This window comes from Melanerpes formicivorus, unplaced genomic scaffold, assembly GCF_026170545.1.
Source record: "Melanerpes formicivorus ecotype bairdi unplaced genomic scaffold, bMelFor1.0.p_v2 SCAF_32, whole genome shotgun sequence".
Taxonomy (NCBI): Eukaryota; Metazoa; Chordata; class Aves; order Piciformes; family Picidae; genus Melanerpes; species Melanerpes formicivorus.
This window is the reverse complement of record NW_027142384.1, coordinates 4,223,382-4,248,200: the sequence shown is the minus strand read 5'-3', so window position 1 is coordinate 4,248,200 and position 24,819 is coordinate 4,223,382. Positions and strand designations below refer to the sequence as shown.

The window sequence follows — 24,819 nt, the reverse complement described above, 5'->3', positions numbered from 1 at the left end:
TCACATGGTTTACGTAAACTTTTCATCCTATGGATCCCTCTGGAGCGATGATCAATTTGTGTAATTTAATAATTACAAATAATTATATACTACAGATTTTTCCAGTGTCATGAGCAGCTGCTGGTGGATCTACAAGCACAGTCTCTGTCCTTGCCCTCCCAAGACTCTCTTGGAACTGCTTGGTGGTGTTAAGCATTTAAACAGCAGGGACTTTCTGGGAAGAGTCCAGCTTGCTCTGATATTAGGAGCCATTTAGCAAATGGTGATAACTAATTTAATTAAGATCAGATGTTAATGCCATTTGTGAGGATGATGCCGTATGGACTTAGGCCTAATGTTCTTTGGCTCTGAAGCATCCTGCTCTGGTTTTTGGAGTGCCATGACATACATGCACTAACACACTGACAATAATGCACAAAAAATGGCTGGAGTATTCAGATAATTGTAATTCAACCAAGGTATTTTATCTACTCGGCTGTCAGATATCATCAAAACCAGAAGTTTTATCATCCTTGAAAGAATTCATTCCTCAAATAACTAACTCAAAATGATCAATGTTCTGGAATTCTTGTCACTTACCGTGTAATTTACACATTGTGTCTAATTTACACACTTTGGGTTCTCAAGAGGTTGGCCTGCACTGATAATATATGACCTTTTGTCAGTCAATAGAGGGATTCTGACTAATTGTTGATACTTTTCTGCTGTCATGGATTATGTCTGCATCTTCTATGAAGCATGACTTCCATCTTCTGTCAGTTCAGAAAAAAAAATAAATAAATCCTCACTTAGTAAGTTACTTCAGAAGTCAAGAAAATCCTGGGTTTATTTCCCACATCTGACAATTCACACAACTTTCAGCTAAACTGTGGAGCTCCCTGCCACAAGATAACGTGGATACTAAAAGTTTATATGTTTTAAGAGACATTATACAAGTTAATAGAAGCTATTATAATGCCTTCTCTCTGTCTAAACAATGGTGCTGATGACAGACGCCTGATATAGATTGTTGTATTTATTTTTGCTAGTCATGACTGAAGACAGTTTGGATCATGAATTAGATTCAAAATATGCACAGCCCTGCTTCTGCTCTTTCCATCCATCATGACTTGTGCTGAGCATCAATTGAAATGATAGCTGCCAATATTATAAACAATGACTCACATTTCCCCACTATTAAACCTGACCATTCTGTCTGATGATGTATAGAAAGAAATAACAGAACTGCCTCTAACACCTCTAGGTGGACTCCTGATGTTCTCTTTCAACAATGGGAGCTGCAATGACAACAGGATCAGGCACAACAATAACCCTACTATCTTGCTCATATTTCTGCCTCTGGTCAGGTTCTTTCTTTGTGTCCTGGTGGTAGCTGTTGTTTATCCCCTTAAATTTTGCTTGTAGACTTAGCACTTGGCAGCTACACTTGTCACACGGCTGGAAGATGATTTCTTATTTGACAATTGAGGGCCTTTCAATATTTGCAGATATTATTATCAGTGCTGGTCCTGATAAGAGGCCTTTTATGAATAACTGACAGCTTGCTCAACTAAGCACATCTTTAGTGGTGATATTAGGTGTTTAGCAGGATTTGTTGATCTTAAAGGAATGGCAATACAAACATTTCTGCTGGGGTCCTGTTACATATGAATATCTATGACAAAACACTCAATTTTCATTTTCTGTTCTCTGCTTGAATGCTCACAGGTAAATCCAGAGTGAGAACAGGGTCAGGATTATAAATTTTGAATGTCTCTGCAACAGAAAGTTTTAAAATATTCTTGTTGATATACTGTAAATTTCAAATCCCATAAAGTCTTTTCTTTGTTTGCAATGAAGGAAGAGCTAACAGAATCTGCACATAACATTGAAATAGATCTGATTCCCTGCAAGCAGATATTTAACCAAGAATTCTTTCTTATTTTGTAACCAACTGAGAATATATCTTTTGCATGATTGTCTCAATGCCCTGTTAGTTCAGTATTGTAAATGTCCCACTCTGGTTCTCTGAGGAGTTTTTTCAGCATAGTTAGAAGAGACAGATTCACAAGCTCTAATTCCACTGCAAGGGTTTTTTGTACTTTTTCCTCATCAAGAAGCCAGAGAAAGAAAACAAAAATACATGTCATCTGCTGGTTTCCCAAACATTCCTCCACAGCCTATGAGGAGAGGCTGAGGGAGCTGGGGTTGCTTAGCCTGGAGAAGAGGAGGCTCAGGGGAGACCTTATTGCTGTCTACAACTACCTGAAGGGTGGTTGTAGACAGGCAGGGGCTGGTCTCTTCTCCCAAGCAACCAGCACCAGAACAAGAGGACACAGTCTCAAGCTGCACCAGGGGAGGTTTAGACTGCATGTTAGGAAGAAATTCTTCATAGAGAGAGTGATTGCCCATTGGAATGTGCTGCCCGGGGAGGTGGTGGAGTCGCCATCATTGGAGGTGTTTAGGAGGAGACTTGATGGGGTGCTTAATTGCATGGTTTAGTTGATTAGGTGGTGTTGGATGATGGGTTGGATGTGATGATCTTGAAGGTCTCTTCCAACCTGGTTTATTCTATTCTATTCTGTGAACACTGAAGGAGAGATCCTTATAGAGATGCAGAGGTTGAAAACATGCATAATATTTCTCTGGATAGATGTTGGGGTTTTTTTCAATGATTTTGTACTGTTATGTAAGTTATGTAACTTTTGGTCAGAAATGCCTCAATGCTTTGTTGCTAAGGTCCTTTAGAGAAGCGAACAGATTCTTGCTGCTGAAGGAGCAATGAAGACCCATGGCCTGTGATTCTAGCTCCAGTGCTGAGATTTTGCTGAACAAATTTTGCACTCAGAACAGAAACCTGCTTTCCACATTGAAATGCTTAGTTGAAAAATGTTTGCTATTATAAAATGATATGTTAGGAGGTATGATCAAGATCAAAAATAAAAAGCAGCTTAGACAATCAATATCAATGAGCAGACATCCATCTTCATTTACAGAACACAGGAACACTGTGAGAGCATAACATGGCTGGAACAGACTGGGGAGAAACGAGATAGACAAGATAGGAGTAGGACTCTATATAACATATTCCTCGAAATCCTACATCTCCATTTCTAGAACTATTCTTTCTCCAGTTAGAGTTTCCAGGCTCACCAGTTTTCAGAAGGTGTGATTTAACAACAGAACACAGTGATTTCAAGTTCTTTTATAAGCAATCTACAAGGATTTTTAAAAAAGTAAACCCAGTGTTTAGCTCCAGTCAGAAAGCAAAGCTCCCACTCTGTGCTGGGTTGTGCAAATCTATAGCAAGAAAACAAACTGCTGCTATAAGCAGCAAAGAGACAAGAGAGATGTATTAGAGAGAATGGTTGGTTGGAGGGGAGGAACAAACAGTGCAAAGATGGCAACAGGATGCTTTAATTTTGAAAATAAATCTAGAATTAAGTCTTTTCAGGAGAATAGTACTACACCAGTAAAGTGAAACAGAGAACTGAAGATGAGGGATGTATAAACCAAATCCCTGACATTCACAGCAAGCAAGAAGAGGAAATAAATTTCTGGCTACGTGTGCTGCTGTCAAAACCTCTGATGACATTCGATGCAGTAAATGAGATTGGAAGGTAAATTCAGAGTCAACATTTGCCCCAGGTCTTCTGACAAGTAGATGTACACTGCTGGTCATCAGGATCCTCTGCCATTGGAAGAACATGTCCTAGGACATGTTGAAATTAAATTATCATTAGATAAATTAAGTTACAAGAAATTAGCATTCATGTGTGCAGTCCTTTGAACTGAAAGAGCAGACACCCTGTGAGGAATGAAAATCTGTGTGTGTATTTCTGGGCAGGCAAATGCTTGATTTTGGGGAACTGGGACCTGTAATATTCCTTACAAAACCGAAGCACTTAGGATTAGAAAGCAAAACACATTCTAGTGAACATGGAGAGACATGCATATGCAAGATTCCTGAGCGCTGTAAGTACAAGCCATAGGAAGAAACTGCCTCAACTTGCCCATATATTTGTGCCATACCTAAAGCATAGTTCCTCTAAGAGCTGTGAATTATATTAGAATAACAGGCAGCTGTGGCACTTCTCTTACACAGCAGGTGCTTGAAGTTCTCCAGACTGCTAACTGTCACAATCTCATTTCTGGTTCTTTATTTTTGCAAAGCTTTCAGATAGCATTTCAGAGCTTTGTTAAACTGGGATTTATTAGTGACACAACAGAAGGAAATTTGCAAAGCTCCTTTATTTTTCTGAGCAGTTGTTTATGGATAAAGGTCTTCAAAGGCATGTCATTGTTTTCATGTCACTGTCTGTACATGAGCCAGAAATTTAAAATCAGATTTTGATCTTGTATGTATATGGAAGTATATATGGTTTTACATTTAAACATTAACATTTATATTTGTACCAGGTGAAGACTTCTTCCTCTACCTGATGATGTTATATTTACAAAACTGATTTTAGAACTGAATTAAAAAACATTACCTCTGGTTTTCTCTTTGCTGCTCAAAGGAATGCAACTGATTTCAGTAGAAGTTAAAATGATGAGTGTAACACAACAGCCTTTAAAAGCAGGAGTATAGAACAGCAAGTTAAAATCACCCAAATGCATTTACTGTCCAAGCTAGGATTTAAAAGTCTAGAAAATCTTATTTATGTAATTTTTATTTCCCTTTAACCCTTTGGCAATAGCTGGTAGGATTCCTGCCATAAACACTAATGAATTTTGCATTGAATTCTGACTCTTGGCATTTAGGGCTTAATAAAATCTTCTTTTCCTTTATCTGGAAGATTCCTTTTCTGCTAATTGGTGTCAACATCAATCAAGATCAGAGGTGCAACAATGCTAGTTTAAAGGCCTTTTGCTCATCTGCTTTATACTCCAAGTACTATGGAGCTGTAGGCAGCTTACACATAAAAGTTGCAATAAACGTCCTTTCACAATAAAATGTACAGAAATCTTGGAGACTTTGAAAAATTGTGTTGTTGCAATAAATTAAATGCTGCTTCCAGAGGTCTATCAGTTACACAAGAGACATTTTGAGTATAGGAGGCTATGCTAAATTTTTTGTGTAGCTGTAGAAGAGCTTCCTCCAGACCTTAAAAAAAGAAATGTGGGTTACACTGGTGAGCAAGTTTTTACATGAAGCTTCCCTGAAGCACCATGTATTTGCATGTGTAGTTATCATATATGACAGACATATTAATAGAATCTTAGAATCATAGGATTGTTTAGGTTGGAAAATACTTTTAAGATCATTGAGTCCAACAGGTAACATAGTACAGCCATATCAACCACTAAAACATGTCGTTAAGCACTGCATCTACTGGTCTTATAAATATTTCCAAAAGATGGTGGCTCAACCACTTCCCTGAGCAGCCTGTTCCAATGCCTGACAACCCTTTCCATGAAGATATTTTCCCTAATATCAATCTAAATCTCCCCTGGTTCAACTTGAGGCAATTTTGTCTTATTCTATTTCCTGTTATTTTGGAGAAGAGACCAACACCCACCTTGCTGCACTCTCCTTTCAGGTAGATAGAATAGAATAGAGTAGAGTAGAGTAGAATAGAATAGAATAGAATAGAATAGAATAGAATAGAATAGAATAGAATAGAATAGAATAGAACAGAACAGAACAGTCCAGGTTGGAAAATACCTTCAAGATCATTGAGTCCAACCTATCATGCAACACCATCTAATCAACTAAACTACGGCACCAAGCACTTCATTCCCTTCAGGTAGTTGTAGAGAGCAATAAGGTCTCCTCTGAGCCTCCTCCTCTCCAGGCTAAGCAACCCCAACTTTCTCAGCCTCTCCTCATAGGGCTTATGCTCCAAATCCCTCACAAGCTTTGTTGCCCTTCTCTGGACACATTCCAGCAACTCATCATCTTTCCTAAACTGAGGGGCCCAGAACTGGACACAGTACTCGAGCAATAAGGTCTTCCCCCGTCTCCTTTTTCCCAAGCTAAATATTCCCAGTTCCCTCATCCAGACATGTGCTCTACACTCTTTACCAGCATTATTACCCTTCTTTGGAATCTCCAGTGCCTCATTATCTTCCTTGTAGTGAGAGGCTCAAAACTGACCACAGTATTTGAGAGGCAGCCTCACCAGTGTCAAGCACAGGGGAACAATTTCTTCCCACACTATTTCTTGGTTACACTGTTTCTGATACACACAAGCATGCTGTTGGCCTTCTTGGCTACCTGGGCCCACTACTGGATCATATTCAGCTATTTACAACACCCTCAGATTTTTTTCTACCAGGCAATTTTCCAGCTACTCAGCCCTAAACCTGTAGCATTGCATAGGGTTGTTGTGACCTAAGTGCAAGGCCTGACAACTAATCCATAACTTGCAGGAGTTATGCTGTGCCAATATCTTTTTTCTCCTTCAAGAAAGGTGTGTGCCATCTGCTGTGCCAGGCCTGCTGTCTAGACTGATCCATGATCAAGAAAATCACTATTTTGCTGGTGACACTAGGCTCAGAATCACGTATTAATCTGCTGTGTCATCTTGTTTCTTTCCTCATCATTTCCTGTAACTGAAAGTGTAGATGAAAGCTCTCCTTGTGCTCTTGATCCATTAGCCAGTTGTCCCAATGCCTTGAAGTGTCTCTTAACTACCCTGGGACTTCTTATTGCAATGTCATCACTTCCTACATGAAAAAGCAGTAATAGATAATAAACCAAGTTCTGTACCAGGGTAGGAAGTCATACAAGGCATAGACTGACTTAAACTTGGTAACATCTCCCTCCAATCTAAAACCATTGTCCTCATCAGTGTTCGGATCCCCCTGCAGAGCCTCATATCTATTATAGAAGAGCACCAAGGAAGGTGAGAGAGTCACAGTGCAGAAGTGCTTGCTGCACTGTACAGGAACTTGTCATTATTGGCCCCTATGCCTTAAGTCACTGCATTCTCCCAGGTAGAGAGGATAAAGAATTCTCTATATCATGTCTTGTTTGCCTGACAAGCATGTCCCAGAGAAGATAAGTGCAGTTCCAGCTGTCCCATCTACCTCTCAGACTCCCTAACATTCTTCAACCTACTTACCACCTCCTGGAGCTCTGTCACTAGTGGAGGAGGACACTGCTCCCACAGATGTGCTCACTGCTGCCATCTGGTACTGCTGTAAGAATAAAGCACATCCTACACCCTGCACCTGGGTGGCTGTAAGAACAGAATAGAATTAACCATTGGAAAAGATGGAAAAGACCTTCAAGATCATCAATTCGAACCTATCACCCAACACAAGCCCTGTCTGGGCAGATGCATCAGTTGTGACAGCTGCAGAGTTGAGAGGACAGGGCCTTTGTCTGTGTAGATACCATAGCTCCCTGGTTGAGCTGGCAGAGTGACATGCCCTTACAGTGTGCCCTTCTGTGCAAACTGCTATGCCATGACTTGTTTGGCCACCTTGGTCACCAGTGCTTCCAAGGGACTTTTTTTTGTAGATGTGAGGGCTTGGCCATTGTTGCTTCTAGCCTCACTCAGGTCTCCTCAACTGCTTTTGTGTGAGCTGCTGGGGGGCCTCTCTGCTTCCCTGAGGTTTCCTGGTTTAAGAAAACTGCCCGTGCACGACACTAGAGTGCTCTGTTGCTGATCATGCTGACACTTGAGCTGCTTGCCTTGCCAACTCAAGCCTTTAGATGTCTTCTAAGAAATTCATTGTTACCTTCCACATTCAGAGTTAGTAGTTAGATGGGTTCAAATCTAGGATCAGGATCATTGAAATCCACAGCCTTAGAAAAGATCAGTATGACTGACTATTGGAGATTTTACTGAGGATTTAATTAATTACCTCAAGTGGATCACTTTTATCAAGCCAGACAGGGATTTAATCTCAGTCTTTCCTGGGCTGGGATTTCAGGAAACATTTCAGAACTGCAGGGTTCGTAGTAACACACAGCAAATCTCTAGCAGCTCTTTCTCTCAGCTGGTGTTAAGGTGACCAGGATGCTATTTGCCTTGTGTTTTGTAGAGATGTTTTAGCAACCTATTATGTTATTCTTTGTGACAATCCTTGATGAAAATGGAGACACGGTGAAACAGCCCTTCTTTCTTTGATGAGATGCTCCACTGAATGCTTGTGCCACAATGCCTTTGATGTTGACTATACCTGTTTGCTTCCCTGTTCCTGGGGTCATTTCAGCACTGGATGATGTCAAAAGCAGCCTTACTGGTGAGTAAAGAGAAGAATTTTATACTTGTGGGCCACCAGCCTGGTAACTTTCTCTGGAAAAATGTCTTTTGATGCTACTTCATTATACAGTGCAATACAAGGCTGCCTCTGGTCAATAGACCAATAGCAAATCTTTTGGTGTCCCGTAGGCCATTGTGCATTTTGAGTAATAGCTGCTTGGGGAGCAAGTTAATGCCAGGAGCGGGCATTGTTTGCTGTAACTCACATGAATAGCTATGAACAGAAAGGCTGAATGTTGCGATGACAACACATCAATAAGCAAAGCCACTTTCTCCACCTTTTGACATGAATTACCTGTCTTGGATACTGCACTATAATCAGCACTTGCATTGCCAGGAGCAAAATAAAGGCCAGTTTGACCTTCTGGAGCAGCAAGATCTGTTTTCCTGGACTGAAGAGAGAGTCATTAGTCTGAAAAGTTACTTGAACTGTCAGTAACCTGCTTACTGTGTGAGGCAGTGCTTTGGCTGAGCCACACCTCAGTGCATAACTTATACCTTTTGCATAGGATGAGATTTTAAGGGTATGTTATCTTAAATGCATCTGTAAGCATGATGACTGATCAGGCTGCAGGACCAATGTGTACCACGACAATATGCAAACTCTGTGCAGATTTTGGGTGAGCCAGTGGGTTACAGAGGAAGAGAATTGGGGTGAGTAGCTTTGCTGGGATTGCCAACACCTGTTCTTGACCAACCTGGCTGTGTATGTAGCCTGTACTGGGGCTGCAGGGTAACTGCAAGGAAGCAGTTACAACAGCAGTGGAACTGCTTCTGTGTTAGAAGGGCACTTGTGTCATCAGGTACAACAAAACAGACTGTTTTGTCTACTGTTCACCTCCTAAGCAGATCAGTGCAGTCCTTAGTGCTGGTCTTAGCTATTTCCCTCTTCATTTCACACATATTTCAAACAAACAAGGATGACAAAAGTATGCAATTTATTGCAACACACAATGCTGGTAATTTTGCAGGATCTGAGGCCAGCAGAGCAACATGCTGCTGACCTTAAATTGCTTGTTCCCCTTTGCTGTTAACTAAAAGAATAAATCAGCAGGTAATTCCTTTCTCTCACTATACCTGCTCACCCTCCTCCTTTTTTTTGAAGGCAGACATCCATTCTTTTTATTTAGTCATGACAATGCAGCCAGCAAACAGAATCTTAGTACCACACCAATATGTTTAGTTTTTTTTATAGTGTTAATTAGGTGTCAGAGGTATGCTTAGTGTCTTTCTGAGAAAGGCATGACACTAACCCAGAAAACTGAGATAATCCTATTGTCAAATGTGTTTGTTTATTAAAATAGGGGGTTGGGTTTTTTTGTTTCTTGTTGCTGTGGAGGACTTAGCTTCTCCTCTGAAAAGCAAACCAGCTGAATACTGTGGTATGCCATTGTCCAGTAATTGCGGTGTTACCTGCTGCTATACCTTCCTTGAGTAATATGTACAGCTACAGAACGGCTCTGCTGTGTGAGTAGCTGAGAGAGATGGAAAACCATTTTAATCCATTGTAGACCTTGCCTGAAGTTCTTGACTAGCAGGGTATTAGAACAAAATGCAAAACGTGAACAAGGTACTCCTGCTGCTGCTGAACATGTTCTTCAGTAAGTGCAGCTTAATTTGCATTTGAAGGTAGCTCAGAGGAACTAGTTCTTTCTGTCATTTATACAGTCATGTGAATAGGCCAGTCTGAATTGCAGTGCACTTTCAAGGCTTCAAAGAAGTAAAATGGCAGACAGAAAAGGGAACGAGAGAATGGCAAAAATCTGCAATCATATACCTCTGAAGTCTCCTATGAGCTAATGAGTGCAATATTCCATGTATACGAGTATAAATGTGTATGCGCATATGGTTTTCTACTGCATCATGACTGCACTATCCACCAGGAGTGTGCCTAGCAGTATCTATAAAGTGAGACCCTTGAAGTGTGTTTCTTTACCTCTCAGCATCTTGTCCAAAGTAGTGATCCTGTGCAGTGGCAGGAGGTTGTCCTACACAACTTGCTGTGCACAGGACAAAAGGTATATAGGCAGGCAGGCACTTTATCTGAGCTATCCATCTGGAAGCAGAAATAGGATTTCTTACCAGCTCAGAAAACCATTCTAGTGCTATGAAATAACTCACAGGGAATGAAATTATAAATGTATATGCTGCCCTGAGGGTATGTCAGTTTGTATCACAGAGTATCCATAACCATTCACTTTTGTGCTGTTGGGCAGGGGAAGCCAGTTAAGCTGCTCTGTGGCAGATGAACTGTTAATATCCGAGGCACTCACTACCAGATAGAGGCATGAGGGCACTATATCAATTTATTGTAATGCAATGAAATATGAACCACAGCAAAAATAGGGGGAAAAAAAGGCAAACTAAATCTGTTTCAGTAAACAATCACATTTTGGAATACTTTTTTCCAGCAGGGGAAATTTAATAAAATGACTGGAAGTCATCAGGAAATAATAAATTATTTTGTGATTAAGGAGGAAGGATTATAGCTAGTTCAGAAAATCTGAATATCATTCTTATCTCTGTTTCAGATGAGCCATGTCACAGAGGCCAGCCACAATTTGTTTCTCAATAGGCTGATTCCTTTTCGCAGACTTTCTTATACTTACCACAGTGGCTTCAGGGCTAGTTAGGCCTTTGATTTTGCTCAATATGGCAATACCTACTGTATTCTGAGCCTGATACTCTGAAAGATGGACAATCAATAAGAATGAGACAATATGTGCCAGCAGATCAGTCTTGTGAAGCACAGAACCACATGGTCAGTTGTCCTTGATATGCAGCGGAAATCGCTGGCTAGTGAATTACCACTGCTGATTAATCTATGTCATTACTGGTGACAATGCTTTCTGTCACATCATTGTTCTACACAGGCCTTTGCAGAAATAAATTTTACAGAACCAGTATCCAGCATTTTATTTGTGTTAAATTTATCTGCCATGAATCCCATGATATTTGCCCTCACTTCCCCTCTTCAGTGGTTTTCCTCCCGCTCCTACTATGAGACAGAGTGAATAACAAGAATCTATTCAGTTTTCACTGGCTTAAGTCTTGTCATCCTGTGCTTTATGACTTAGAATTCATCTTGCTAGGAAAAGAAGCCACTGGGAACAGAGACTTCTTCTGTTTTAGGAATGACAGCAGGATAGACAGGTGTCATCTCATGATGACATTTAAAGGTGGACGAGCCCCATGCATGAGGGAGTTCAATCTAGTGTAATCAGTGTCAACCCTGATGAAGACTGTTTTTGTCAATTTTATTTATTCCTTTGAGAGATCACTTTATAATAACAGGAAGATTATAATTTAAATAGTTATGGGCTGAATTATTAAGTCTTTACAGAAGGCAAATTCTCCATAAAAACCCCAAGGTGGCTGACATTCTCACCTTTGGTGCCCTGCAACATTGAAAGAGTGGTATGGGTCCTTCAGCTAATCTGCAGGAATGGAAAATTAGCATTTTCCTCTTCTTTTTAAGAAAGATGCTTCACCCCTGAGACATTCCCAGAGACACTAATTGGTAATCTTTCAGAGCTTTGATTTTATTAAGAAATGTTGAGAAGCATCTTGCATTCAGCCTAAGCAAAAAGATGCTGAAGTTTATTGTAGCATGGATCTCCAAATCACTGAAATGAAGACCGTGTAGGTGATTTTCAATGGCTTCTTCTATTTAAATGCAAATGTGTATATAGATACTGTTCTAGATGCCAGTCATTAATATGGTCTGACTTTTTTTCCTGACTTTAAATACCTGACATTCCTTCTAAGATGTACCTTCCTTTAAAAGAAACCACAGACCGCCCCCCGACAAGAAACCTAAAAAAAACCCCAAACCCTAGCTTGTACATCTAAGGTCAAGATCACCTGTGCACATCAGCATCTGTAAAAATGTATTTTACCCAGGCTAATCCCTCACCTTACCCATATGGCCCTAAGGCCACCATCTGCTGCTGGGAAAGAGAGGCGTGTGTAGTGGAATGTGCTGGTCATTGCATACCAAATACAGTTGTCACAGCAGCAGGCCTCTTTTATTCCTTCTTCCTCTAGGAATGTTGAATGTGTTTAAATATTAAAGCTGGACACTTCTCAGTGCATCCCCTGTGGAGCCTTTCTATTGAAAACATCCAAAATCCAATAAAATTAGCTGGTCTTTTTGATGTTTGTAAAGTGGCTGCTCACTGAGGCAACTGGTCTGTGAGTCTAATATCAGACTCTTATAAAGATATCTACAGAGCATTTCCAATAGTGCTGATGTCTTGAATCTCCTTGCTAGCTGTTCGATTTTGCTCACTAGCATATGCTGTTTTCATGTTTAACTGCAGCCAGCATCTAGGCATCAAAGAGCTCTCACTCTCTTCCCCCAGGTGGGATGGGAGAGAGAACTGGAAGAGTAAAAGTAAGAAAACTTGTGGGTTGAAATAAAGACAGTTTAATAGGTGAAGTAAAAGATATGCATGCAGGCATAGTTAACCAAGGAACTCATTCACCACTTTTCATCAACAGGCAGGTGTTCAGCCACCTCCAGGAAAGCAGGGTTCCATCACATGTAACAGTTACTTGGGAAAGCAAGAAATCACTTCTCCCAACATGCCCTCTTCCTCCTTTTCCCTGCAGCTTTATACGCTGAACATGATGTCATATGATCTGGGATGTCTCTTTGGTCAGTTGGGGTCCTGGCTGTGTCCTCTGCCACCTTCTTGTGCACCCACAGCTCACTTGCTGATGGGTTGATGCAAGGAGGACAAAGGGCTTTGACACTGTGTAAGCGCTGCTCAGCGGTAGACAGAACATCCATGTTTACATACCTAGCCACATTGTTTGCAGCACAAATCCAAAATACAGCCCACACTAGCTACCGTGAAGATAATTGATGCTATCCTAGCCAAAATCAGTACTCCTTTTTATTGCTTTTTTTTTTTTTTACAAAAAAGAAGCAATAGTTAGGATGGTTTGTTCTCTCTATTCCTACTTCAATGCAGCATTGTTTCACCTTGTCTCTTAAATACCTGAACAAAAAAAAACAAAACAAAACAAAACCCCCCAAAACAAAACAAAACAAAAAAAGAGCTTACAGAAATTTGTTCGCTTCAGAGACAAAAATTGTTGATACTACTCTCTAAACCAGGGATCATTTCAGCTTTACTAAGATGTAAAAATGGTTGCTGTGTTAATAGGGTGAAAATGCAGAAATACTAGTATTTAGGTTTTTGCCTTAATAATGCTGCACCACTCCCATCTTCTTACAAAAACAAATGCAAAGTCAACAGACTCTCCAGGTGCTTTTCATGATCACAGACCTAAGCACAGCTGGGAAGAACAGCAACCTCTGAGCCCTTTAGGATTAAGTTAACATGCAAAATAAGCTTATGTGCTTTGCTTTACAAAGCACACAATTTTCATGCTCTCAGAGCAGGGCTGCTAAAATACCAGGACAACCTCCCAGCTTCTGCAGAAATATTTATACCTTGATTTAATTTTCATATCAGGCACATATGTTATCAATGAGGATTAAAAATAGGAATCAGAAGACAATAAAGGTTCTGAGCCAAGTTAGTATTGTCTATCAGAAAGAACAGACTCTTTCAGCAGTCACCACATTAACCACTGGCCTAAGTCAGTTTTCTATTGAGAAGCAGGCACTTTTCCAAGCTTCTAATACACACTCTTGCCTTGGCAAAGTGTAAATGGGATCTGGTGCCAGGACACTTGTATCTAGAGCATACTTTGACTCCTTGCTGTATTTGCAGAAATTTCAGGTACACATCATTAATCACAAAGCCTGTCCTATTCTTGAATTATTTAATGCAATATTGGAGCAGTTCTGAATTATTTAAAGCAATATGTGAAAGGTTCTCTGTGATATACATGCAAAGATTATTAAGAACCTTGCTAAACAGATTTAAATTGCCAGAACTTGATATCATCTTCCCATGTTCCACAGCCCTAACTCAAGGAGGGAAAGAAACAGCATACCCTTGTCCAATAGCCCCCTGATTTACTCCAAAAATTTACTGCAACTGCTGTAAATAAGTGAAACAATTTTAATCTGTCTCAGGCTGGTCAAAATGTGACAGGCAAAAAGAAAAAGCCCCACACACTGTAATTTGGTACTAGAGAAGCATGGAGAAAACAGGCTTATCTGATTCTCCTGAACCATAGAAATAACATGGAAACAGATTGTCTTCCAAAGTGCTTTGACATTTCTTTTCTTGTGGTGGGTTTTTTTTTTTGGTGTTGTTGGTTGGTTGGTTGGTTTTTTTTGTTTCATTTTGCTTTGTTTTGTTTTAATCTGTGACAACCAGGAATGAAATGGTAACTTTTATAATGAATCTATGGTTGCTATTCTAGATCCATTAACAGTGGAAAACGTTCCTTGGGTGTACCTGAGCAGTTTGTTCAGCTGCATAGTCAAACTGGGAATGGGTGGACCACTGCCAGGCTCCTCTTCCATGGACACTAGGCTCCTCAGCTACAAACTTCAGCCTCATTAGCAGTCCCTACAATTCTGCTGACTCTGTTGTGCATACAAGTCCTTTCAGATACTTTTTGGCAATTTCTCTCTGCTGTGCTCTTATAGTGTACAACTCCATTCAGACCAGCAAATCATGGGTATAAGGGGTGATAGATGCCCATCAGCACCCTGTTTCTGTAACCAAGCTCAAGCCTGGACTGCTCATGACAATACTATAGATCAAGAGGTAGCCCAGGTCAGTCAAAAGGCAAGATAAGTGAGCAATGCTGTCTAGCCACATAGCACATTTCTTCTCTGCATATACTGTAATGCTCAGGCTACATCTGTGATTTCCCACCCAGAAACACCATCTGGATCACCAAGAGATGAGTGCAAAAGGTGCTCCAAAAACCAAATAACAAAGCTGGGCAGCAAGGTGTGACTTGGATATAGCTTCTTAAGTAGTTCAACCCACTCCCAAACAGTGCTTTTGATCTAGACTTTGAAGCCAGCACCCTCTTTTTGGGTGCTTGCTATGCTTTCTTTCTGAAATGGTCCTGCTCTTCACACTCACCACAAAGATGGGATAGGAGAGACTTTTTATACTTCAGAGAACAGAGTAGTTGCAGCTGAGAAATTCTCAGAATCAAGGGAATTGGTTCCCTCGTCCTTTCTCCTCCTTACTCCTGTTGTGCAGTCATTTGTTAGGAAAGATAACAATTAGGTCTTTAAAGGCCCTTCAGGACAGCTGCATCTATAATAAGGGCTGCATAGAAATTAATATGCCAGGAGGCACTCACCAGAGCTGCTGCCTCAATTTGGCTATACATTCAGGTACATTAGCAGGTACACTCAGGTTATTTTCCTGAAACTTTTCTTCCCAACCAAGCAGGTGAACTGAAATTTCCTACTGGATCTTTCAGCTTGACAGAGGGAGGCTGAGATTCTCCTCCAGTCTCAGGTTTGCAGGAACTGCATCTTAATGTGCAAGTGTGCCTACCCATCCTTCAACCTGGCCCAATAGGGACATCTACATTAGAGAGTCACTTTCAGTAAGAATACTGTTTTCCCTCTGTTTCTAAGTAATTTATCTCTGAAAAAAACCAAACAAAAAAATGGTCAGTTTTCCCTGAAAAGTACATAGCCTTTTCCTCATTGTTAACCTGAAAATATTGCAATTAAATGGGGAGGATAGGAAGAAGAGAGATTACTTTTTAGCCAAGTAATCACAATGGAAGCATTCACCTTTCCACTCATTTCAAGATGGCCATGAACTTGTTATATAGCTAACTCTAACACACCAGGATAATATATGATGGTGAATCATCTTAGTTTATCCATTCAGCTTGCCCTATGAGTTTAGAAGGGCTTAAAATCTATTTGCTTTTTACCTCGTTTAGCCTTGATTTAAAGGTATGACAGCAAATAAATGGGTGCTATACTTCACTGCCTATATGGAGTAAAGCACATCATACTTTGTAGCTGATGTTTCTGCCCTAGTATGTATATAGGGGTATGTCTTCATGAGTGTAAGGGACAAAGGCAAACAGACAGCTCTATGCCTGAATCAAAGGCAGTGCAAAACATTTGGATTTTGCCCATGCTGCCTCCAGCAGTTTGGTTGTTGGAGAAATGAGTGCCAAGCAGTCCCACCACACCTCCATTCTGAGTGCTTCTGGGACTATGCAAAGCATCAGAAGGCCCTGTCTCGTCAGGAACTTGAATTTTTATGCCTACGAAAGGTATAAAATTATTCTGGGATACATGAGAGTATCAGAGGACAGTTATGCCCAGTGTTGTGTGCTTCCACTGGTTTGGAAAATGTCCATTTTTGATTATTTCTTCTATAAAATCATACAGAATAACATATTCTCCTTCCCTTTTATTCTTCCCCAAGATTTGATGGCACCAAATCAGATTTTCCCCTGTACACTTTCCAGTTGTTCATTCCCTTTACTTCATGTACATCCAAAATTACATCATGAAAGTCAACCAACCAGTTCCTTGTCTGTACTGAAGACAGTGCAATCACACCAAAGGTACAGCTGACTTGTAGTTCTTTCTTTCTTTATTCAGTTTTCCCCATAATCTTTAATTTAAACAATTTTAAACCCAGATGACAAGTTCAGTGATTGCCACTTTGTCTTGACTGTTGAAAAAGGGCTTTATGAATATATTATTTTTCATTTCATGGACATCCTTTCTCATCACTTTATTCCTTTGAAATCAGTTTTGCGTTTGTAGAACTTAAGAGCTGTGTCCTTAATCTTAACATCCTTATAAAGGTTTTCAGATTTTGTGATTGATTCACTTATGTTAATCTAGAGCCCACAGTATCTACCATAAAATTCTTTTAAGGGCAGTGTAGGCTTTCAAAGGCAAACACTGCAAAATGTCTTAAACTCATATTTTCCTCAACTTCTGGATAATTTAAATTGTCTCCTTTTTTGAAAGAAATGTGGGTTTGTTTCTTAATGCAACATTATTTTTTCCTTTAGAGCATTCTTTGAGGTACACAACACAAATAATACATCATCTTGGGCCATTATCATGGTACTTCAAGACTTCTTTGAAATATTTGTGGTGCTGTAAGGATTAGAAGGCTCCCAGTTTGTACAACAGGGTCTTTCATTTAATTCATACACCGCTACTGCTGTTTATTAAATGCTTTCAGTAAGATGGCACCATGACAAAGAAGCAAAAGGCTGCCCTGTTCTTATTGTCACTGCAAATTTTGCATCCTGCTGCAGCTCAGGGGTCTGCTATCTTTTGCAGCATTGCTTTCTTTGCTAAGTGAAATATTTAGGGCAAAATCCTGACATCTTATTCACAGTCTGCAATAACAACTTCCACTAATATCAACAAGACTACACAAAGGGTAAAGACTTACATAATATGTTTGAGTTAGGCAGAATTCAATCCCTCAGAATTTATCTGCATTTTTTCTTCTTTTAGTCTGCTTGACAAAGCTTTATTAGAACATCCATAAACCAGCACTCTGCTTCAGCCCACAGAAAAGTGTTGCTGTTACCAAGAAAGTGGGATTCAAAACAAAGCTGTATCCTATCTAAAGTAAAAGACAGAGAAATTGAAAAGGAAACAATTACAAAAGAGCCACTAATTTAGTTATCAACAATCTGCAAAATCCATGTGAAGCAATTATTTTGTTGAAAAGCAAGGAAGCAAATTGTGCTGTAGTCATTTCCACAATGTCATTCATAAAGGGAAAAAATGTTGGGGTGGGAAGTGTAACAAAGTTATGGTGACCTGCAGCTTTTATTGGATTCTTTATTAATAACAAAAGCATCTCAGGATAAATATTCAAATAGACACATTTGCCTGTCTAATCTGAGAAGCTGCTATTATGGCTTTGTCCAAAGCAAATGTGCTGATAAAAGAGGCTACATATTGTGCCAGTATATATTGGCACTGCTGATGTCCTTCAAGGACCCTTCTTTGACTTTCACAACTTCTTTCTCTGTTCTCATGCCTGAACAGTTTTCTCCAGCAAATCACAGTACTTCCTCTGCAAGATGTCATATCCTGAATTCAGCCAGCCTTGCAGACCTCAGGTCTTGAGAGACCAGAAATCCCTAGCAGAGCTGCAGACTTCCCATGTGCCACTCGTGGTGTATGTGTTCACAGACAATTGTAGGGAATTTTTACCTTTTTGCCTTTTTCTCAGGTGCACTGTAAAGGTGAAAAAAGTGGTTCAGAGACCTGAGCAGAAAGAAGACAAGACTCAGTCTGGAGAGTCATGTGATTCTAGTCTCTTGAAGATATGCAGAAAGAAATAAGTCATAGCTCTCCTAATTTTTATTTATTTAAAGTTATTGTTGTTATATATTTAAAGGTATTGTTTTAATGGGGACATGTAAAACTATTAACACAGTGGGAGATAAAACTTCTAAACTCCAGCAGGCAATTTGGTGCAGTCCAATGCACAGTACTGTCCTCCATTTTGTAATATGGATGCGACAGATAGAAAAGTTACTGTGAACCTTGTGTGTATGATTTACATACTAAGAGATATCTTTCCTTACCTTAATCAGGGTAGGCTTAGTCTACAGGAGGGGACTGAAAGAGTTCTGATCCCTTCTGACCTGACCGATTGCCCTAATAAACTCATACTTCCAACTTAATGCTTGGATTTAGAAGTGGTTGATGACTGTGTCTGCTAAGCCTGTTACAGTATAAGTAAGTAACAGTGAACAATAAGGATGTGGCTGAAGCCAAGAAAGTTCATGAAATTTGAAGGGTAAAGTGCTTAGACATTAGGATGAGAAAGTTGGGGATGTGCATCCAGTTATTGTACAAGATTTGCAGAAACAGAGCTTAGGTTCCATGTGGCAGAATCCTGGGAATTATAATTAAGATCACTGCCTGATCATTTTAATAAATATGGCCCCAAATCACACTGATAAATTTTGCACTTTGTATCTCAGTGGTTCACTTTCCTTTGCAGAATGCAGGGAGAGTAAAATTTCCTTTTTCCATTTTTTTGTTTCTTCTTCTTCCCCATGAGGGTGGTGAGATGCTGGAACAGGTTGCCTAGGAAGGTGGTGGAAGTCTCATCCATGGAGGTTGTTAAGGCCAGGCTGGATGTGGCTCTGAGTAATGTGACCTAGTGTGAGGTGTCCCTGTCCATGGCAGGGGGGTTGGAACTAGATGATCCTTGAGGTCCCTTCCAACCCTAACAATTCTATGATTCTTCTTCAGTAAGCACATCTGGGCAGGACTGTGTTTGTTCTGTACCTATAATGCTAAAGAGCTGGACTCGTACACAGTGCTTAGATGAAGTTGTAATGAAAGTCATGACAACAGATTTACTTTTCAACTTCTTGGTTGTGTGTTGCTATAAATTTAATACAAGCAATCTGTGTTGTGGAAGATGGGCTTCTGGTTTCTGCTATTGATTAGGATTTTAAAAATGCAGAGTCACAATAAGAAATTAATAAAAAAAGAAGAGGTTAAATGAAGTCTGGAACTGTTTTCACCAGAACTTGTTCCAGTCCTGACCAATAGTTCTGTCAGTACTTTTGTACTAATTCATCCATTCCTTTCTGGAAAATTAATTGTATTGTGCCATTTGGCATCAGAGAACAGCAGTGTTTTTTCATGATCTAGAAAATAATCAGTGTTTTAACCAGTTTATCTTGTCTTTCACACAGCCAAGATGTGTACTCCCAAAGTGCCAGATGTTTACACCCCCAGGTAGGTGAAATGTAGTAGAAAAGGATGTCATTTTGATGAGTGTCTTTATGGTATATTCCTTCCAGTTGCTCATTTGAGCATCTGGGATGACAGTAGTAAATAATGCTTAGTACTCCTATACCACAGTACATGTTCAAAATGAAATTTTAGTAGTAGTAGGTTTAGAGATCTCTGAAATGGTGAACGTGTACCAAAGGGAGAAATTTAACCCCTGACTCTGATAAAACTATGGCAAGTGAAGAAGTATCCTCTGGGGAGTGACTCTTGTTCAGAAAAATGATTTTAAAATGTTTCTGTGAGTAGGTAAAATTATATGTCTAAATGGATTCCAGGGAAATTATTGCTGGGGGAAAAAGTAATTGTTTAATTTCTCACTACAGGTCAAACTCAATATCTGGTCTGTGTAAATATCTGCATTCAGGAAATACCTTGGTAAAAAATAATAGTTATTTTACTTATCTGTGAAAATCAAGATCCTTGCAATCCACCCTGATATTACAGAGCTATTGAGATACTACAGAGGTGGAAAACTTCACAGTCTTCTCTTCCTGATATTTCAGAACAGACTGAGATTTCAGACTGGAGATCCCTTGCCAACTTATTTTCATAAGACAAGGTCTAACATTGTAGTTTTGAGGAAATACACATAGTATTTGAGTCAACTTTGTTGCATGCCAACTAAAAGGAACAATGTGGAACAGGCAAACCATACCATCAATATTTTGATAGTTTAAGTGTGTTAGTGTTCTGCCATAGTGGAGAACATTCACTTGTGTTCCCTAACTCCCTCCTCCTGGCACAAGGTGCTGGACCTCAGACACTAAGCCATTTTTTCCTCACAGTATGCAATGGAAAACTCTGGTCTGAAACCTACCGTCATAGAGAAAAATGAGTTGCAAACCAGTGGAATTAAACATGACATGTTAAATATCCATTTTGGAACATAAGGAACGAAAAGATAAATATTAAAAGTCATCCAAATAATAGCAATGCATAAGATACCTGATGATTCCCAGAGTATTTTTAGAAAGCAATGGTTTGCTGCAGTGTGCAGTTGAAGTATCACCCAGTGAGACTCCAGCATAATTAAGCAATGATTAATCAATACTTAACTTAAGAAATTAAGCTCAGGAGAAACAATTAATTGAAGTTAAGTGAACTTTGACAGCTCATATTAAACTAAGGCTCTAATTAACAAAAGCATTGTGCAACCTCTAAATAGGATGTGCAGGCTTCAGGGGCTAAGGATAAGGGTAAGTGTTATTCTGCAGATTCTTGATGATGAGGTGCCACTGATGGAGAGCTTAATTTTAAGGCTTTGAAAGGAGAAGCTGATTTTTCTTCAGGTGTCCAAGATGTTACTTGCTGTCTTGAATGTAAGATCTGGCAGTAAAACTATCTGGATGAACAAATGCAGAGTCTCCTGGCAAGGTTTGCAAGCTGGCCCCATGTACTTTGGGCTTGTATAATGTATGATGAAGATGCATGGGGGAGGGGGGAGCCACGTTAACTCTGTGCTATTGCAAAACTCCACAGTTGCAAGGTGCCTTATCCTTGTGCATTGCTGAAGATCTTCAAGTTCCACAGCCCAGTTTCCCCATGAAGCTCTATGCCATTTCCCTGGCTGCTGGAGCGGTTTTCCCCACTGTCTCTGGGATATATTTTACCCCCTTTTTGAGGAGGAGAGCATGAGGTGCTGTAGGCCTGGAGCAGGGATCCCCTGTTGATGAACTCCATCAGCTATGGACCCAGACCAATCATGCTGCGGGGCAGTGGGAGGTGCAGGAATCAGAGCGGGCCCCTGTGATTCCGTGTGCTCCCACTGGATTAATTCTAAATAGCCAGAGCTACTTAAATCAGAGCAGAGGCATTTCAAACTTAACAAGCTGGGGACATTCCCAGCCAAATACTGGGCTACTGCAGTACCCAGACATCAGGGAAGAGACAAGAAAATAAAGGAAGTCAGGCTGAAAGAGCTGGGGTTGTTCAACCTAGAGAAGAGAAGACTCCACAGAGACCTTAAAGAAGCCTTCTAATGTTTCAAGTGGGCTACAGGAGAGCTGGGGAGGGATGCTTTACAAATGCATGGAGTGACAGAATGAGGGGTAATTAAGCTGGTTTTCCATTAGACTTTAGGAATATTCTTTCCCATGGGGATGGTGAGGCACTGGAACAGGTTGCCCAGAGATGTTGTGAAGGGTGTAGGCCTCGGGGTGTTCAAAGTCAGGTTGGATGGGCCCTTGAATTACCTGGTCTAGTGGATGGTGTCCCTGCCTAAGGCAGGGGGATTCGAACTAGGTGATCTTTAAGGTCCCTTCCAGCCCAAATGAGTCTGTGATTCTCTGTGATCTCTGTACATCCAAACTTGTCTCAGTATCTTTTGTTCAACCCTTTATCATGAAACCACAGAATTGGGATAGCTGTTATAACCTGCATGAAGATTTATTTACTATTTGGGAGGCAAATTTGGTGAAGGTGAGGAGAAGACTGCAGGCAAGAGAAGAGCTCTAAGCTACCACTCTTTTCTGTTGGCTCTCAGGAACTGAAATGGCACTGGTTCTGCTTAATGTAGCCAAGCCATGTCCACTGAGCCCAGGCTGATGGTGAATTTTGGGCTCTTTGCCCAACTCCATCAGTCCAAACAGTAGGCCTTTTTCTAACCTACTTCACTGCTAGTGAAGCATGCCAGGGAATGATCACATAAGCAGCTTACCAGGGAGGAAAGGTGCTAGAGTCCATCTCCCCACCTGGGGCTGTTGCAGGCATTTATCCCTTCCTCATATCCAGCCCCAAGAAGGTGCTTGTCTACAACCTTGAAGACTACCTCTGACACAAAGATCATGATGCCCAGCAAGAGAAGAAACATGTCTCCCCAAGGTAACACGCAGCATAGGGATTCACCCCTGGACTCCCCTGTGAAGTAGAGGAAGGGGAGTTAGAGCCTGATTTCAGGCCTGAACACCTGCAGGAATATATGTCTAGACAACAGACAGAGCAAGACTTCTCCTTACTGTCTTTGAGGCATTGGAAAGTGCAAAAGTGAGAATACCAAAACAGAAAAAAAAAACACCAAGAACAAACAAACAAACAACAATGACAACAACAAAAAGGCAAAGAGAAAGAGATGATTGGCTCGTGGTTTAATTACTCTGTTAATTGCTTTGCCTCTGGTACTCCTACCCCTGAGGAGAAAGGGCCTGGGGGTTATCTCAGTTGATACTAGTTCCCCTCAGTGTTGAGCAATTATCTCCCAGGCAGTGACTGCCAAATGTGGATGTCACAAGCTAGTTCCATTCCAAATGATGGATGAGCATGAGGCTGAATTTAATCCCTAGAATTAGCACTCAAATTAGGATCTGACATAAACTTGTCTTTGTAGATTTGGCCTGATTTTTCAGTAGTGCAAATGTTGAGACCTGCCACATCAAAGACTCAGGCTCTGATCCCAAATCCACTGCTGGAGCTTGTCTAAAACCCCTGTTGGACATTTACAGGTCTGATATTCCTCTTGTTGAGGCATTTACAAGATGCGTGTGGCCACAGAAGTTTTCTGGGTGATCTGCATGGAGGCGGCGTCATTTCTCCACTCTCAATGACCAAACCTGGGCTAATCCTATCCACTGAGTCTCATGCTACAGGGCCAAGGAGGAGCACATGGAGCCAAATTATATAAGTCTGGTGAAGGTAAGGTCTGCTGCTTTGAAGCCACAAAGGAGGAAGAGCAAGCTGAGATCGTGCACTGTTTTTTTCTCTTTGAGTAGCTGTGAAGCAACACCTCAGTTTCATCTGTGCTAGGGCCCTCTGTGCTAGGGCCCTCAGTCTGGAGGGTACTTGCACCCTGCAGAAAATTCCAGATTCTAATGAGATGGAGAAACAAAGCAATGGAAAATAAGACATCACCTCCATGTCAAAAATGCAAGGGAAGTAGTGACTTTCCTGTAGACAGATGGTAAGGCAGTAGCAGAGTGAGGAAGCACAGACTGTGCTGTTTCCTTTAAGCACACCACCTCTCCATTTAGAGTGCCTGACCAGACCTATGATGTGTAAAGTGCATGTGGATGAGTTTTCCCAGGCAGCTATATAAATGTCCATTATTTCTGTGCTCTTGCCTGCCATATTTCCTCTTCTTTATTCACCAGGTGGTGGGAGCTGTCTCTGGTTCATCAATTAAACCCAAGAGTGACGATTTCCAGAGGTGTTGTTACTTAGTGAAAGAAATTCATCCTTAGGCTAAAGGACAAAGCACAAGGCCTAAGTGTTATTTAAATGTCTCATAAAACATGTGCTGACTCTTTAGCCAGAGTGAAAATCACCCTTTGCTAACGCAGGAAATGTCCTGCTTTCCTCTGCCTTCCTCAGTCTTTTCATGATGATGAATCTCTTTCCTCTTGCTCCCCATTATTTCTGTAAATGAGAATATGCTGTAGTAATGCTGAGGTTTGGCTAATTAAATCAGCTCTTTCTTATCTCATTGATCTACATTTTAAAGCTGACTTGATTAAGGATGGGAGTCTATATTTGATTAGAAATATGGTTTTGCTGGTTAGTTACATCAAAGGAGTGCAGAGGAGCAGAACTCATATGGCTACTGTTCCTCCTGGTTGTTAAAAAGAAAAGAAAAAATAATAATGTGAAATAAGAAAACAACAACCCTCAACTCATATTTTTTCATTGCAAATAATAACTTTATTTTTCTCTTCTGGAAAAAATTAATAAAAGATACATGAAACCATGGCGCAGAGAAAACATTTTCATAGGCTGTACAGTACTATGGCATCAGGCAGAAATCATGCTAGAACACCAATTGTTTCTTGGGTTTTTTTTGGGTAATATCAGCAGAAAACACCCAAGCCCAAACCTGTCAGCTGGAACAAAGACTCAGAGGAAAGCCTCAGGCTGGTCCTTTGCATGGGCAAGTTGCCCAACTGTTGTGCAGTTTTGATGGCGTTTCCAGCT

At 40.5% G+C, this 24,819-nt stretch overlaps 1 long non-coding RNA gene across 2 annotated transcripts in view; it reads left to right on the top strand.

Annotated features, from left to right (window-relative positions):
- Positions 1 to 24,819, top strand: part of LOC137449719 (uncharacterized) — a 77,920-nt gene that overhangs the window by 42,985 nt on the left and 10,116 nt on the right. Inside the window, exons 1-3 of one of the 2 annotated variants that reach the window (XR_010989471.1) lie at positions 7,994 to 8,178; positions 19,821 to 19,863; positions 23,358 to 23,547. This is a non-coding gene — a long non-coding RNA (uncharacterized lncRNA). Of the gene's footprint in view, positions 1 to 7,993; positions 8,179 to 19,820; positions 19,864 to 23,357; positions 23,548 to 24,819 lie in introns of those variants that run through there. The other variant, XR_010989470.1, reaches the window with a different exon arrangement.